General features: G+C 39.4%; 1 long non-coding RNA gene across 1 annotated transcript in view; it reads right to left on the bottom strand.

Annotated features, from left to right (window-relative positions):
* Window positions 1-18,811, bottom strand: part of LOC124275141 — a 31,376-nt gene extending 12,565 nt beyond the window's left edge. The window contains exons 1-2 of the long non-coding RNA XR_006898216.1: window positions 17,898-18,811; window positions 1,572-1,631 (exon numbers count right to left, since the gene is read on the bottom strand). This is a non-coding gene — a long non-coding RNA (uncharacterized LOC124275141). The remainder of the gene's footprint in view (window positions 1-1,571; window positions 1,632-17,897) is intronic.
* Window positions 18,812-19,046: the final 235 nt, after the last annotated feature.

The following is a 19,046-nucleotide window of genomic DNA, read 5'->3' as shown; positions in this document are numbered from 1 at the left end:
CTATCACAAAGCCAAAATGTTGGCATGCCTGCTGACTTATATCATAAAGATACTCTGAAATGGTATCAATGATGGAGAACATATAAACAGACTACAGATTGTTATAACACAGCTCTGTTACTTGAACTGGTCTAGCTCAGTAAGTTGTGCTCAGATGTGCATGTTTACGATGCCAGAAGTGAACAAGCTCCTCTGGGGAGTACTAAAACTGTGCCTGGAACTCACATGGAATCGGATCCGTTTTCAGACCATGAGATGATTACAATCTACACTACAAAGTGTCGGGGAGCATGGGGCAAGTTTGACTTGACTGATTGGTAATTAACGGGGAGTCGTGTAATGCTAATTACTCTCATAAAGATGAGGTGTTGATCTGCAGGGGGCCTAATTTCACTACAACTTTGTCAGTATTCATTACATTTTATATTTCTGAGCTAACTTCTTACAACTGATGATTCATGGTGTTTGAGCCAGATAAACTAGTGGTTGATAATACGAGCACCCACAGGTAACCATACAGAACATACCTTGTCACACCTAAGGATTTCACTTCAGTAATGAAAAGACATTAAGTACTTTTAGCTCTTCGACATCTTGTATGCATTTTGAAAAGGCTAGTATGTTGTTGAAGGCCACAGAAAGCAATATGACCTCTGTATCACATTTATATGATACATTTGATTATCTAACCAAACAATTATTGTATGTTTCCATAAATCTGAGATACATCAGGCCACTCCCACTAATGAACTACTGTTTCTTGATTGGCAGAAAACTAGTTGGCGGGACCTGTGCTGCATTATCAAAAGCATGGATACAGATCCGTGTGATTTCATACAATTGTCTACAATATTTCATGTTAATGTTTAAAACAGCAGTCTGTGAAGTCATTTTTATGTATGTTTCAGTATGAACACGTTTTTCCACACTTATAACTCCATAAACGCGAAATCATTATGTGTCAGATCAAGACAAACCAGTCAGCAACGGCATTAGTACAGCTCAACACCATTAGTGCCCTGTACCTGGTCATGCCTACAAGATCTGTAGGGGGTGTTTATGCACAAATACACCAAACTTTGTTTGTTAATGTGTAACATGGCAATAATCCAGCTAAGTGACGGCACCCTGTAAATAATCTAATCTGGACCAGACCATCCAGTGATCGATATTGCGAGCAACGACCCACAACCTCAGGGTAATGACAACCCTGAATCCCTGAATTTTACCACCATAACCATTTTGTTGCCTCTTACACCCTAAATAGGTTACTATAACCCCACAGGTCTTTCTGTTGTACCAGTGTTAACAGGGAACCCAAAAGCTGAACAGGGGACCCATGACGACATTGAGTGAAAGATGAATTCTTTGGTTATGTTTGCCTCTTCTGGACACAACTAATTAAAGCACTTTTTGATACAAGCAAAACACCGAAAATACTACTTGAAAAGTTTCTAGAGCTATATACTGACCACATTATGATTTTGAAAGAATTTGCCTGAAAAATACAAGTCACAAAGCAACATTCCTCCACAATGCAACTGAAGTAAATCCAAGGGAAGACAACTCACCTGGTAGACTCTCATTTCTGACCTGGAATGTCCTGCTTTTGAAGAAGCTCTCCGCAGAGGCTGTGGACAAAAGGAAAACAGAATAAGCTGAAGTCAGACACAGTCGTCATGCGTAACAGTAACAAACAGCAACATACAATAACATCAGTAACATACAATAAGAAATTGTGACATAAAGTAGTGAGTGAGTTTAGTTTTACGCCGCACTCAGCAATATTCCAGCTATATGGCGGCGGTCTGTAAATATTCGAGAGTCTGGACCAGACAATCCAGTATCAACAGCATGAGCATCGATCTGCGCAATTGGGAACCAATGACATGTGTCAACCCAGTCAGCAAGCGTGACCACCCGATCCCATTAGTCGCCTCTTACGACAAGCATGGGTTACTGAAGATCAATATTCTAACCCGGACCATCACGGGTAGTGACATGAAAGCAACATACAGAAGCACATAGTAGCATACAGTAACTTACAGTAGCATACAGAAGCATACAGTAACTGTACACTGCCTCATGGACTCAGTCAACACCTTCACATTGCCTTGCTCCATGTACACAGCAATTGTGAAACCAGACCTCGGTAGACAATGTTATGAAGCTGAAGCATCAAAAACAATGCTATCACCTAGCGATGGTGAATCAGGTCCCAAATGCCACGCATTGATAGGAACGTTGCGTGAGAACCCTACAGCCTGTAGCAGTGCTGCTTCTGTACACAGGTTTGACCTGCTGCAGTTGGATAACAGACATGCTACAAAACCCATATTTGACTAAATTACAAAATGTTTTATTCCTAAAGAAATATTATCAGAAAAATAGATCATCAAAGGTAAGAATATGTTCTGGAATGAACACAGTGCAAATATTGCAGCGATGCTATATAAATAGAATCAATAGTTTGTGTACATCATTCTCACACAAACGCCATCTGCAATGACTGATTTGCAGAGAGTGACGCTATAAGTTTGCATAAATATCAGTCCAAATATAAGTGATAAGATGAGATAAGATATATTTATTGTTTTTTTCTTGAATTTAATGTATTTGGTATATCTTGAACAGATGAGTGGAACATGTCTACAGTGTCTACAAACTTGTTCCCTCCTTCCTAGGAACAAGTTCAGTCCCTTGCATGTCCATGTATGTTCACGATCGTTGTTGTAATTGTTAAGTACTTACATGTATAATAAAACAGATCTGTGTATAGTGTGCTAGACATCTTGTTCCATCTGGCTAAGCTATCCAGTAAAGTCACAACATGAGTGAGTCAGAAAGATGCTTACAGTCGGAGACCCCCAGTTAAAGAGGTCCCACACTGCACGGTCATCCAGAGTTATCTCCCCTGGTTTATCTCAGCAGATAAGTTGGGAAAAATAATTGATTTGTTGAATTATATTTTTTCAATTCATTACTTTCACTTTCATGGCAACAATGTAAACCTATACATTCAGCACTTCCTACTTGTGGGACATGCTATCTGTGATACAAAAGTCTCCTCTGCAAAGCCACAGTGTTAGTTATACCTTTAATAACATAAACTGAGTGAGTTAGTGAGTGAGTAAGCATGGTTTAACGTTTCTTTTAGCAATATTCTAGCAATATCACGACAGGTGACACCAGAAATGTGCTTCACACATTGTACCCAGGTCTTCGGCATGACGAGCGAACGCTTTAACCTCTAGGCTACCCCACCGCCCCAACATAAGGCCAGACCAATTTTATTTCTGGTTTTACTGATCCTCTGGTCGTATTTTTTCAAGCATAAGGAAAAATATAAAAATGAATTTTCTCCACTCAAAAAATAAAATCCTAACGTTTTTATTGGCCAAAAATGTAAACTTACACAAAAAATTTTTGATGTATTTTTTTGCCCCATATACACTTCATAAATTGCCAAATGTAAAACACTTTTAGTATTTAAAAGGAATATTACTTTGACTGGTGATTTTTAAATATTTTTTTCCCTCCTGCCTTCAGGTTTACTGTGGACAAAAATCCTAAACTGAGAATAATATTCCAGTTTGGGAATTCTTACAGACATAGCAACAAATGTTCCTCTGATTTGCTCTACATAGATCCCTGTAGCTCTGATCATTATTCACCAAGGGAGGCATATTTCTTTATCTGACACAGGCATTTGTGGTGAACAGCTTGGAAACAGAACCAATGGTGCCAGTCTTGGCATCTTGACACAAAGGTCAATGTGTCAGTTGTCTCCCTTTTAAGAGTGTCAGTGTTTGAATACATCAGAGGACACCAGGGAACAACCAATTCCTTCTTATTACAATATTTAACTTGTCATCCCGACTTTAACATGTTTGTGGAATTTATATAAAGTATGCACATGTGTCATGTTTACATGAAAACAAACACATCTTAAAGTTAGTACTTAATGATCAACAATAATTTTACAAACACTAAGAAATCTGAGTTTACTTCAATGGATCGTGAGCAGTTTTCCAGGCTAGTTTAAAGGAGTTGTTTCAAACATTGTCTGCCCATGTCATCATAATTTGGATGAATGGTCATCTAGTGATAAGACTCTTTGCATTCCAGATCCCTTGAAATCTAGACCCCTTGTATTCCAGACCATTTGTTGTCTTTGTATTCAAGACACTTTATAGTCCAGATACCAAGTATTGCAGACCTCTTGTATTCCAGACACACCTTACAGTCCAAATCCATATTATTGCAGAACTGAATTTCCAGAAACTTTATACTCCAGATCCCTAGTATTGCAGATCCTCCTGTATTGCAGATACTTTATACTCCAGGGTGCCGTTGTACAAAACAACTTTAGCTCTAAGGCTACCTTAAGTCTATGTTAAAGTATGGGAGTTACGGTCACCTTAGCGTTAAGATCGCTTTGTACAACGGCACCCAGATCCCTAGTATTGCAGATCCTCCTGTATTGCAGATACTTTATACTCAAGATCCCTAGTATTGCAGATCCCTTTGTATTCCAGACACTGTATTGTCCAGATCCCTAGTATTGCAGATCCCCCTGTATTCCAGACACTGTATTGTCCAGAGCCTCAGTACTTCAGACCTCCTGTATTCCAGACACTGTATTGTGCAGAGCCCCAGTACTTCAGGATGCCTGTATTCCAGACACTGTATTGTACAGAGCCCCAATAGTTCAGACCCCCTGTATTCCAGACACTGTATTGTCCAGAGCCCTAGTATTGCAGACCCCCTGTATTCCAGACACTGTATTGTAGAGAGCCCCAGTAGTTCAGACCCCCTGTATTCCAGACACTGTATTGTCCAGAGCCCCAGTAGTTCAGACCCCCTGTATTGTCCAGAGCCCCAGTACTTCAGGACGCCTGTATTCCAGACACTGTATTGTACAGAGCCCCAATAGTTCAGACCCCCTGTATTCCAGACACTGTATTGTCCAGAGCCCCAGTAGTTCAGATCCCCTGTATTCCAGACACTGGATTGTACAGAGCCCCAATAGTTCAGACCCCCTGTATTCCAGACACTGTATTGTCCAGAGCCCCAGTAGTTCAGACCCCCTGTATTCCAGACACTGTATTGTGCAGAGCCCTAATAGTTCAGACCCCCTGTATTCCAGACACTGTATTGTCCAGAGCCCCAGTAGTTCAGACCCCCTGTATTCCAGACACTGTATTGTACAGAGCCCCAGTAGTTCAGACCCCCTGTATTCCAGATACTGTATTGTGCAGAGCCCCAGTACTTCAGGAGGCCTGTATTCCAGACACTGTATTGTCCAGAGCCCCAGTACTTCAGACCCCCTGTATTCCAGACACTGTATTGTGCAGAGCCCCAGTACTTCAGACCCCCTGTATTCCAGACACTGTATTGTACAGACCCCCAGTACTTCAGACCCCCTGTATTCCAGACACTGTATTGTCCAGAGCCCCAGTACTTCAGACCCCTAGTAGCAGTAAAGCTTACCAAATGACACAAACCTTCACCAAATGCTTATACTATCAAGGACATGGTCATCAAAGCATTGATATTCATAAAATATATATCAAGATGTGACTGACCAATATATTATCTTAGTACAACAACTACAAACTGATACTTGTCTTGCACTTACTGCTGACTGCACTGAAGACACTCCGTGACTCAAGGCCTGGTTGATATCTTATATACCTAATACTTTGCTTCTGATATACTTCGGTTTTCTTATGAAGAGGTTACATGTACCTGGTTACCTAGACGATCAACAAGTTCATTCTGCTTTGCCGTGGTACTGTACAAAAAGTATCAAGTTTGTTGAAAGAGTGTCGGTTGCTGTACACTAATCTCAGTCAGAGACATCGAGACAGATCCCAGCAACTGACAAGTACTAAAGCTGTGATACATTACATACAGGTAAGACTTAAATCTTACATAGGTAGATAAATGACCAAATAGTTAGCCTTTTCTTATCTCGGGATACCAGGTGATTGTACGGTTCATGGTTATGGGGATACGTCAGGAACATGGAAGTTAAGTTCACAAACAGAATTATCCAGACTATTAGGTTCCTTTGTACACAATAAATATTCAGGGTAGATAGAGCATTAAGATGATATACATACTGAAGGTAAATGGCTACCAATTCAAGGATTTATGGGTCTGGTTTAGTGCCCCTTGAACAGTATTTCTGTTAAATCACAGGTATTCTTCTGATTTCACACATGGATGTAGCCTACAGACCACTGATGTCTTTAAATGAAAGCAATCTACCTTAGAGACAACTGATGTAGCCTACAGACCACTGATGTCTTTAAATGAAAGCAATCTACCTTAGAGACAACTGATGTAGCTTAGACACTGATGATGTCTTTAAATGAAAGCAATCTACCTTAGAGACAACTTCAGTACCTTAGAGACAACTTCAGTAGCTCAGAGACCACTGGTGTCCACTGATCCTACCTAAACCAAACCATCACTATATAAATATAACGTATTAAAAACAGTGAAATGTTTTGATTGAGACAACTAATGTTTTCTGACAAGTATGTACTGTTTTGGTGCACTGGTAATCTACAGACACAAATGCTACCGAATGCATTTGAGCTAAATAGTCCCAGTAACCTTTAAGAATGTATGCCGCCTCCAGTCTCTCAGCAACAAGACTCACTGAATATCAGCGTGGAGCAGGCTATTACATCACATGTGTGCAGGTAATTGCTCCACAGGCTGATCACAGCCGAATGTCACTCAGTATACATCTCAGTACTGCTGGTACTAAAATAATAATCAGTCAGTCAAACTCTACTCTAAAGAAAATAGTCTTGTGATACATGGATTAAAACAAGCACCTGGCCTGAGTGAGTGAGTCAGTGAGTCAATGCGTGTATGTGGTAGTTTGAATTCATCCTTGAGTATTTCAGTTACATCACAAAATCAGCTGGATGTTGACAGAAAGCTGTTGCTGATGCAGGTTTTAGATATCGACCCCTTTTCTAATATCTGCCAACAAGAATATATATGGTGCTGAAGTGTTTCTGTTGACTTCTCATCGCCAGTAACACCACGTGGACCAGGAACTGTAACTGAGGTTGGTCCTGAGACTGACATACATAGCTGGAAGTTGTCTATCCCTAATGAAGGAATATAATTCATAAACATTTTCAAAGATTATTCTGTACATGGAGTTATGTCATGTACTTCAGTACACCCTACTTACAACATGACTCCAAGATTTAAGGTGTATCTATAACAAACCTTGACATGATGCATCCAAATTGTAGTCACCACAGTTAGAACACAGAATACAGGGAGTCCCCTCAGAAGCAGACGTAAGTAGTCACCACAGTTAGAATACAGAATACAGGGAGTCCCCTCAGAAGCAGACGTAAGTAGTCACCACAGTTAGAACACAGAATACAGGGAGTCCCGTCAGAAGCAGACGTAAGTAGTCACCACAGTTAGAATACATAATACAGGGAGTCCCCTCAGAAGCAGACGTAAGTAGTCACCACAGTTAGAACACAGAATTAAATAATCAGTTGGAACAAATTCAAACCGAAAATAGAGATCTTAGGAAGATAGTGACGTCTCAGGCAAACACTATCACTGCTTTAGAGGCAAAACTTGATAAAAGTGAGAACTACTCCAGAAGAAATAACTTGATTTTATTTGGAATGGAAATGGAAGGACGGATTGAAGAGTCTGGTGAATCTAAAAGGAAAGTTTATTCATTTCTGAAGGATACATTATGTCTACAAAATGGAGATGATATTCTTTTCGACACTGTCCACAGATTGGGTACAAAGCGTGAACAGGGGGCAACCCGCCCTATCATGATGAAGTTCGCCTCCAGAGACGCCAAACTTAGCCCTCAACAAGGCTAAGGCAGAGCTGAAAGGCAACACAACATTCAGAATATCTGAGGACTTCTCTCCAAAACAAGACTCAGAAGAAAACAACTCATACCCCACCTCAAACAGGCTAGGGACCAAGGTAAAACAGCATACATCAAAGGCTTACTTTCTAGTTATAGATGACGTTAAGTTCATGCCGGATAGTTCTGGGGCTCTAGTCAGATTCGCCGAGATATACATGGACCACACTCGCTAGGTCATGCTGACCCAAACCACAGTGTTCTGTAGCAGGTTGGCCTTGACCCTGTGACTGATATCGACATTGACATTGACACCCGATCAGAAAGCTCGTGCTCCACGGTATTCGGATGCATCACACTCACTACAACCAATAAGCATACTGTGTTGGAATGTAAACGGCCTATATAGTAAAGTAATCCATCCAGACTTTTGTGACTTTATCTCTAAATATGATATCATATGTCTGACCTAAAACCTGGGCCAAATGTTATGATGACTTTAGTAACTTAATTGCCTGTTATACAGCATTCCAATCAATTCGCCCTAAGATAAACAACATCGGCCGGTTCAGCGGTGGCGTTGCTATACTTATGGGTGACAGTATCTCATCTTTTTCCACCGTATACACGAGGGTGGGTGGACGCCGTGTTTCTTGTTTCCATTCGGCGATAATGGTCAGGCAAAAGGCTTATTCTGGGTTGTGTCTATGTAACACCGGAAAAAACTAACAGTAACGATGGGGTTGAGCGATTGGAAAATTACATTGTGGCAATGAAAAACGAATATCCAGATACTGACTTCATTATTTGTGGCGATTTTAATGGAAGAACTGGCGCTGAATTAGACTATATTGTTGATGATAGTGTTGATTTTCTACCTATGGACGAGGATACATACGAGGAACTAGATGCCCCACCTGTGTCTTCAAGAGTGTTTCTCGGACGGAGTCTGACCATCTCCCACTCACAACCACAATCTCATCCCTGTTCGATGTGGACAGGCCAGCCGATGATAAGTATTTTCATTGTAGTAACAGAAATTTAAATGGAAAAATGAAAAATCACAATTATATCTTGATAACCTGCAAAATGCTGATACAAGTGATTTGTTTCAGGACTTTATAAGCAGTCTACATGTCAACACTGACAAAGCATTAAACATACTGCAGCGCATTCTGCAAACCTGTGGGCGAGATATGGAATGTAGACAACCCAAAACCATCATCATCAACAGTGTCAGACTCTTAAACATGAAAAGTATAAACTGCTTAATGTGTTTAGAAAAACAACAACATTTGAGAATCTGAATAGATACAAAGACATTAGATCTCAGTTCAAACAGACTTGTAAAACTAAGAAAGATAGTTATAAACGTTCCATTACTCAAAACATACATGATGCAGCTTGTTCCAGAGACTGCTCAGCATTTTGGCGACTTGTGAAAAAATATACCACAACTCGCGCCATGGAAGAAAGTGTAACGCCATCAACATGGGCTGAATACTTTAAGGACTTGTTAAACCCAACGTTGCCAGAAGATGGCAACTTTTCAGAAGATGCCAAATCATATGTTGATAAACATGACTTTAATACATGTGTTGATTGTATCAATGACGATGATATTCTATCATGTGACTTTACAGATCAGGATGTAATAAATGCTATCAGACATCTAAAATGTAACAAATCCCCAGGCGATGATGGTATTCCCGCAGAGTTTTTTAAAGTTTCTGAACATATAATAGTTCCCTATTTAGTATTACTGTTCAACAAGATACTCTCATCCGGCTTGTGGCCAAATTCCTGGTCAACTGGCATTATTATCCCACTACATAAGAAAGGTAGTAGATCTGACCCGAATAATTATAGGGGGATCTCTCTTCTGAATGTAATGAGCAAAATTTTTGTTTCGGTTCTAAACAAAAGATTGGAGTACTTTTTTGCAACTTCGTGAGATAATTGGAGAATATCAGGGTGGATTTAAGACAGATCATTCGACTGTGGACAGTATCTTTATTCTCCAGACAATCATTCAGAAGTATTTAACACGTAAAAATGGGAAGATATATATTGCATTCATAGATTTTCGCAAGGCCTTTGACATGGTGAATAGGTTTAAATTACTGTATGTTCTTTTGCAAAATGGGATCCATGGAAATTTTTCAAGTTGATTAAAAATATGTATACTAATGTCAAGGCCACTGTAACCTATGAGTATGGTAAGAAATTAACTGAATATTTTGATAGCACCTGTGGGGTTCGGCAAGGCTGTGTCCTCAGTCCGGTATTATTTTCTTTATATATTAATGAGCTCGTATCGACCTTAGAAAATAGGTTTGATGACGGTATATTTATCTCCGAAAATATGTTGAATATTATTGCTCTGTTATTTGCAGATGATTTGGTTTTGATAGCTGATACTGTTGTTAGATTACAGCGCCGCCTTGACGCCCTACATATGTATTCCCATAAATGGGGCATGGATATTAATACGGATAAAAGTAAAATAATTGTTTTTAAAATGGGTGGACCCTTGTCCAAACACGAAAAATGGTTCTATAATGGCATTCGAATGGAAACTGTCAATATTTATAAATATCTAGGACTTATGATAACTCCCAAATTGATTTGGACTAGGGCATGTAAAACATTATCTGATCAAGCTAATAAGGCACTGTGGCCGATCAAGTCATTTATAAGACGATATGATATGTCACTCTCAGAAGGATTTTATATTTTTGATAAAAAGATTGTACCAATTCTAACATATGGTGCTGAGATATGGGGTTTTAAAAAGAGAGAAAGTATTGAAATTGTCCATCGAAAATTTTGCAAATTTTTACTCCAGATTAGTTACAGATCATCTAATGCTGTTGCATATGGGGAATGTGGGAGGGCACCCTTAAGCAATGTGTGTTATGTCAAATGTATTAAATACTGGCTAAGATTATTGAGAATGCATCAAAGTAGATATCCATATCAATGTTATAATTTTTTATTATCTGTTGAATTCAGGAAACGTCCCACATGGGCTCGGCATGTCAGTGATTTGTTATTTTATCTTGGCTTTGGTACAGCTTGGATTTCACAAGATGTCGGTGATACAAAAATGTTTCTATATATGTTTACTGAAAGAATTAACAACTGCTCTATGCAAGAGTGGCATTTGTCCCTAGATGTTCCTTCGCTGTCCTTCTATAAGTCCCATAAATCTCTGTTGACCTGTGAAAAATATATTTATCATTGAACATAAGTAATAAGTGCAAGCCTCTGTTCACATTATTTAGATCAGGGTGTAATGCACTAGGTATCAAATATATTAGAAGAGGTACTGCCTCCTGCAATGATGATATTGTATTATGTAAACACTGTAAAAGTATTGAGGATGAAATCCATATTGTCTATATTTGTAAACGCTATGAGGATATGCGTCGGCGTTACATTCCGAAAACGGTCCATGGATATTATTATTCACTCCACAGCATATGTACATCATCCGACAATAACATCATAAATAATTTTGTCAAGTTCTTAGAACATGTTTATTCTGCTCCTGTTAGCGTTGTTGTATGAAAATGGTAACCAAAATCACTATTGTACCACCTTGTACGATGGGTCGTATGGCCTTTATACAAAATAAACCCTTCTTCTTCTTCTTCTTATCCCGTCAGAAGCAGAAGCACAGTTAGAATCACATGAAGTAGTCACCACAGTTAGAATACATAATACAGGGAGTCCCCTCAGAAGCAGACGTAAGTAGTCACCACAGTTAGAATACAGGGAGTCCCCTCAGAAGCAGACATAAGTCCCCTCTACCCCAATTTGAATCATTTGCTGAAACTGAAGCAGTGTGCAACTTACATGACAGCGACAGCAGAGATAAGTCTTGCATACGTCCGACCAGATGGCTCACGAATACCAGTGTTTGTGCTAGAATACACCTGCAGAGACAATTCACCTACAACCTCCTTCTGTACCAATACCTAAATCCACTAAAGAATAAACGGTGAATAATCCAGCAGCTTCCATTCCTGCAGAATATTTAGAAACCGTTAACTAAATATTTTTTCCACAAAGCCTATTTTTGTTGTGTCACCTGAGTGCGAAGGGTAGGTGCTAGATACATCTTACACAACCAGTCATGATGAGCATGCAAGCCGTTATATTACCCCCATCACTCACCTATTTCAAGGTGCACAGACTCAGCATCCATCTTTCCCAGATATGATACAATTACAAGCTCGCAGACAAATACAGATGCAGGAGAGATTTAACATTATCAACTTACCTACGTCATATTTCTTAAACCTGGAAAACATGCTTGTAACTGAAGAGCGCTCCAGGAACACAACGAATATCCAAGGTGTGTTTTTTCAGGTGGGCGATCCCGTCATCAGCTGTTTCCTCCAGCGTCAAAACATTTTACACATTCACAAACTCAACACATCATCATCTATCACAATCACTAAACTCCCTCATCCAAGTTTTTTACAAAGGTGTTCAGGCTAAAAACACAAACAACCAATCAGTGAATGCAGCAGACGTCACTATGCGTTTCGCATCCCATCATCCCGAGTATCAGATCCCATCACAGTCTCTCCACCAGTGTAGTTACACAGGCATGTTCCCAGAGTGTATATATATACAATACATGTTCACTCAGCCAGCAAATAACTCGCCAATTTTCCACTTATGCCAGTCGTCCTGGCGATGGGACGTTAGGTTCACGGTCAAGTTATGAACTTATAGTGTTTTGGCATTTCCAGTTCTGTAGCAGAGAGTGATAGGGAGGTAGGAGCAATAGGGACCTGGGCCATGCGTCAGTAGAACATCCTGCCTCACACCAAACTTATCTGCCAGGTTGGGAGCCCAGCTGTTTATATCAGAACACAAGAATCTTCATTCCTTGAGGTCTTCAAGACCCACACTGCCTTGCTAATGCTTGATGGTGTCCATTTATATCAGGTATACAGTTGTGGCTGGATATCAAGACAGAGGTGAGGAGTTTCTGGCAACTTGTGAGATTGCTAACAGAGCATTTCTGATTGTTAAGTACCTGAACTTTGGTTACATGAAAACCGAGATGGGTTTAAGAGTTTTCAGATTATTCACAGATTAAAATCAAGAGAGAAAAACAGTTCAGGATAAAAGGCTCAAATGATACAAAACTTTTAATTCATCTAATCATTTTGCATAAATGAATCTTCCATGTGTCATTTCAAACCTGGCACACTAACTGACTCTTCTAAATTGTTCTTCAAATGATGTTTACTTGCCAAAACGATTCTCTCAATTACCTAGGGAATTTCAAATACTACTTCATAACTAGCAAACATCCTAATTCAGAATATTCCATTCATCACCCTGAACTACAAATGTCAGCTGTGCATCCAGTTATCCCAGAGGGGCTCTTGCAATGAAGCTGGGCTGTTTACACGAACATGCCTTGGTACAGTCAACTTGCTGCTTCATCAACTGGGGAGACTAAATATTTATCTCTATAAGTACAAGGTGTTTGAGGATATGACAGATGTATGTTGACAGTTCATCATACCAGCAGTCCATGCTGTGTAAACAGGTACTCTTGTCCACACTATCAGAACACTATCTGCTTCATATAGGCACGAGTAATACTACAGTGATGACGTCTGCTCAAGGACTGGCCAATCAACAACAGATTAGCAACTGTATTATAACACACTCAGGATGAAACTGATGTATCAAGTGACTTGGATCTCAATTAAGAATGTAAGGAAAATAAACCGTCTCATAAAGTACACTTGTCATTTATACCCTGTCTACCTCCAATGACCTTGATATAAATATAAATCTATACCCAGCAACCTGAGCCATTAATCCAAAGCCAAAGTCTAGTAAAATGTGTTTCGGTCTAGTAAACTCCGCTAACAACAGTCTTGATACTAAGACTTACACCTCCTGCAAGGTCTCCCAAGGATATGTTGGGTAGTGAAGATTTGTAGCCCAGTCTGTATCGAGGAGTCCTCACTGGCTGTGCTGTGTACTACAAATGTTCCCTATGCTTCAGGATCCGTCAATACAGAGTCAATAAATAAACACAATCTTGTGAACCTGACTTTTCCGCAAACAAGAACTCTTTCTTGTAAGTAAAACAGTTCCACAAAATCCTTCTGTTCTTCTAACACAGACACTTTGGATCACCCGTAAAACAGTCAAACCTCCATGGTCAGTCGTGTTGAATTGTCCTTGGCACTTTGGAGTACCACCTCTAACAGTGTCCACTACTGTCTGGACGATCTCCTCTGACACAACCTTATACCATACCCTCCTCACATCCTCCATGAGACATATTTTCATACAATGTTTCATAAGAATGTCCCAATCTCATATAGCTGTGACAAAACTTTAAGCAGGTCTTCCTGGTAAAATATCCTTCTAAAATAGTCAATTCACCCTCCACTATTCCATAATGTCTTCACTAACAGCTCCACCTAAACATCCAACCGTCTGACTCGACTGACTCCATGTCATACTCTGATGTTGGAGTCATTTCCCAAAGTCTTTATACAACACACAGAGTTCATCTCCCTTTCAAGGTTAATTGAACACATGAACCAGCCAGAAAATTGACCACATTTTTTACAAGTCAGTGAGAAATAATTTAATTACTGAACAAGTCATGCCCTTGCTAAACTAACATTAATTACCTCCCCTTTAGGCTCTCTCCCATCATATTCCCTTTCTCAGACTAGTTCCATGCAGCTTTCTCCACACAAAAAATTGATAATATGCAAAAGCTCATTTTCTGACAAGTTTGAGATTCCAGCCTAAACCATAAGGTCATTATGATTGCAGATGTGCAACCATTAAAATATCATATTACAAATTGCCACCTTTTTTTGTTCTCTGATCATATTTATGACATTGATTCATTAGAAAGGAAATACTCAGCTTACACAATTTGCAACATGATATTAAATTCGACAGATTTTTTTCATTGTCAGACTTCAAAGAAATGTAAAACAAAAAGAATTTTAATGCTGGGAAATAGCACAATCCAAGAAAGCATCAGATTAGTTTAGGTTTTCCAAGAGTTAAATTTTGACAACAAATGTTATTTGAAATTCCTATTAATTTTTACATTCCTAAACCAATACAAGCATAATGGCTTTATGTTATAATGCTTGCTCACACTGAAATACATATATTTTTCAAAGAACATTTGTACAAAACATACAAATACAGTTATTAAGATACATGTCCCTATCTCTCTTAACTGTGGACGATTTAATCACCAACTTACATACACAATGCCAAATTCCCAAATGTAGCATATGTTAGATTGATGTTCAACTAGCCTTGATCACTTGATTGTCTGGTCCAGACTTGAATATTTACATTTCCATATAAGCTTAGTTGCTGAGTGATGTTGTTGGACAAATTGCTAAATGCCAACATAAAACCAATCTCAGTAAATCTATAATTCATCTGAATTTGGAATTACACTTTCTTAGTAAAGTACAAAAGTACTATACTAAGAAAGTGCAATCCCAAACATAACATGTTACATGTGTAGCGGCCATAAAATATCCGAGTCCCGTGCTGGGATTCGAACCTCAGACCTTCTGATTAGAAGTCGGACGCCTTGTCCACATGACCAAAGAGGTTAACCCCGTCAGCAAGCTGACAAGGTAAGGATGTCATCTGTGGGATGACTCTATGCCCTGCTACACATGCTACAAGTACCTCAACCTGGACACAAACAGAACACAACTCTGATGTCTGTACATAAAAAAAAAACAAATCATATTACAAATTTGTCATCAGTCTTCAGCAAAGAATCAAATGCTTATGTTTCCAGCCTCAAATAACATCCAAAGGTCTATTCAATCTATTCCGATACTGTTATCAACTCTTGGATGAAAATGTCATAACACGAAAGGTCAAATGTAAGAAATATCACAAGCATTTTATGACAGAGACTTTGAACATTAAGATTTGCTGAAGTGTCTTTTTACAATGTATCTACAGAATTCTCACAACACTGTTCAGACAGACCATCAGCTGTCATAATCGACCATCTGTCACACACTACACTTCTCCCACTTAACTTAATTCATCAAGCGAAAGATTTGTTCATAATAAACACCATTCCTGGCAATACTTAAAAGACTTTCTCATTTCTATCTGAAGAAAGTTTGAATCATTAGGTGTCATAATTTTGCTGCACACCATCTGTGAGTAGTTACATTTTCTGATGTTTGGCTGAGGGAAATGCCGCCTCACTCTTGGAGGTTATTCCCCAGCTCTCCATCTTTATTACCCATGCTCTTCTAAGCATGGAGAATGTCCTGCTTCAGTAAACATAGGCACGTGCTCCCAACCATGTTACAGGCACGTGCTTGCTCTCTGTACTACAAGGAATTAGTCCCTACATTTCTACTATATGATCAGTTACAGTTCAAGGCTTAAATGCTGTAGATCTTCCAATATTGCAGCTTTCCCCTTAAGTCCTGGGATTATATACCAATTAGTGTATAACACATGTATTACATCAGTGTGCAGGAGGGGATGTATGACTGATACCAGGCACCGACTCAAATGTCAGTTCCAACACACCAAAATAGTTGCTATTTGTATAAGTTGGAGAGTTATTGAATTGTAGAATATCTTTTCGCAAAAAATACTTTCCTGTACGGAAAGCAAAATTGCCCTCTGTGGTATTGCTTCTTTAATTAATCTTTTGGATATTGATAAAATAAAATTGACCACTAGATCTAGTACCCTGTAAATATATATTTTCATGGTGAAGCTTAAATTAAACATTCATCAGTAGAAGTTAACTCATTTAATCTTTCATAATGTAATCAAACATCATGTTATCTGATGTAAGATGTGTTACAAAATGTACCACATATCTCTTTGTCCATTAAATAATGCAATACAAGTAGATTGGTTTGATGAATTTCTTGATATATCTTTGTATTGCTATTGTCATTAGAAATGACTTGAGTTTTGTCTGTGACAGATTAACCATTCCTTTTAGAAAGTAGCAGGACATTAGATTTAAAAACATGATAATTTGAAAATAGGTGTTTGGCTGTCAATCTCTACAAAACAGTGATTAGAATGCCAAAAGTCAAATCCGTTGAATTTGCATAACCATATGAATCTGAACGTATGATGCTTAATCCCTAAATACATGGGACATGATCTTTTCCTCATATAATACCCTGGCTCAGTGCCAGAAAGACAGTGCCAGATTAAACCATAACCAGTCTGTGAAAGATTATGGCATTATGTCACCTGGAATCCACACAGCCACAGTTGTATTTACCCTGGTGTGATAGCAGCATAATCACCATAACCTGGAGTGAGTGAGTGAGGGGCTGAGTGAGGGGCTGAGTGAGGGGCTGAGCAGTGAGTGAGTGAGTGAGTGAGGGGGAGGGGGGGAGGGAGTGTAGGTATGAGTTTGAGTTCAGCACCCCTTTAACCCCTGAAAGAAAAGAGTATTTCAGTTACATCACATATGTTGGATGTTGACAGAAAGCTGTTGTTGATGCAGGTTTTGATATCCCTTACTAACACTGACCAAGAAGAACATATGTGTTGCTTTTCAGCACCAGCAACGCCATCTGGACCAGATGAGAGAGAGAGAGAGAGACAGAGAGAGACAGAGAGAGAGAGAGAGAGAGAGAGAGAGAGAGAGAGAGAGAGAGACACACAGACACACAGAGAGAGACACAGAGAGAGAGAGAGACACACACAGAGAGAGAGACACACACAGAGAGACAGAGAGAGAGACACACAGAGACAGAGAAAGAGAGAGAGAGAAAGAGACACACAGACACACAGAGAGAGACACACACAGAGAGAGACACACAGAGAGAGACACACACAGAGACACACAGAGACAGAGAGAGAGAGAAAGAGACACACAGAGAGAGACAGAGAGAGAGAGAGAGAGACAGAGAGAGACAGACAAAGAGTGAGAGGGAAAAACAATATACCAGCAATATACAGTATAAAGAAAACTTACCCCATCGATCCTTCGGACGCACTCTCCGAGAATCATCACGACTAAGTCCGAGCCCATTTTGTTAAGATCCACAAGTTCGCAACATACAATGTTTCTATGTCTCTGTAGTATTCCTGAAGTTTATGTGAATGACACACACACCATGTTCCATGGTTTCCCGATCTAGACCTCACTGAATAATACCTCACTGTCATATAAACCACCGATTTCAAATGTTAAAGCTCACTTCCCAGGATGCAATGCTGCTGATCTGTCGTTCTGTCAGCAAAGTAAGTTTTTCTAAATTGACCTTTATTCTGTGAAGGTCAATTACAAGTGTGTGCATGCATCCAGTCTGACAGTCCAGCGATTATATCACTTCCCTGTGGTATAATCAGCTCTCACATCAATAGAGTCGGATGTTCATAAGTCACTATTTAAAATCCTTTCAAACAGGATGCAGGACAATAAGACAACACTGCTGACCACCGCGAGCACTGTGGTTTCCAGTTCGATTCAAGGCAGACCTGGCATCAATCTGTAGATGTTGTATGAATGGTCAATAGGCTACAAGAGGAAAACCCAGGAAGACATCACAGTGGCTGTTTGGAAACTAGAGCCATTCCACTATGTAACACTGCAATAGAATGCCACTAGAAGGGTCACGAGACTTAATCATACTGCCTCTAAACGCATCACTATGCTACAAACTGATGAGACAACCGAGACATCGATCACTTCAATAACTTCCATTAGTATGAAAAATAAACCTTTCAAGCAAATTCCACCTTTAGACCCTGTCAGTAGAGGAACTACATTAATACGAACAACAGACAGATGAACATTTCATAAAGGGTCGTTGTGTCCATCGCGATGGAAGGAGGAACAGTTTTACAGGCATATATGTGGAGATTCAAACCCAGGAATCTAGTCAAGACAGGTGAACACACTGTCCACAGTACTAGTCATCACCTTTTACAAACATAAAAATGAAAATAATACCAATGAGGACAAAACACAAGTCCCTGAGCTGTTATCACTATGCTCCCTCCTGTTTTCCATCAGTTTCTCAGGTGTTTGATCCCATGACACAGGCTTTAAAATACTGATCCAGTTGAAGATACAAATAGACAAAATAATAACCACTATATATATATATACAAATATACA

The sequence above is a fragment of the Haliotis rubra genome, unplaced genomic scaffold, assembly GCF_003918875.1.
Source record: "Haliotis rubra isolate DU_JTF1 unplaced genomic scaffold, ASM391887v1 Scf199, whole genome shotgun sequence".
Classification (NCBI taxonomy): domain Eukaryota; kingdom Metazoa; phylum Mollusca; class Gastropoda; order Lepetellida; family Haliotidae; genus Haliotis; species Haliotis rubra.
Note: the sequence above shows the minus strand (reverse complement) of the source record. Positions and strands in the feature narration are given on the sequence as shown.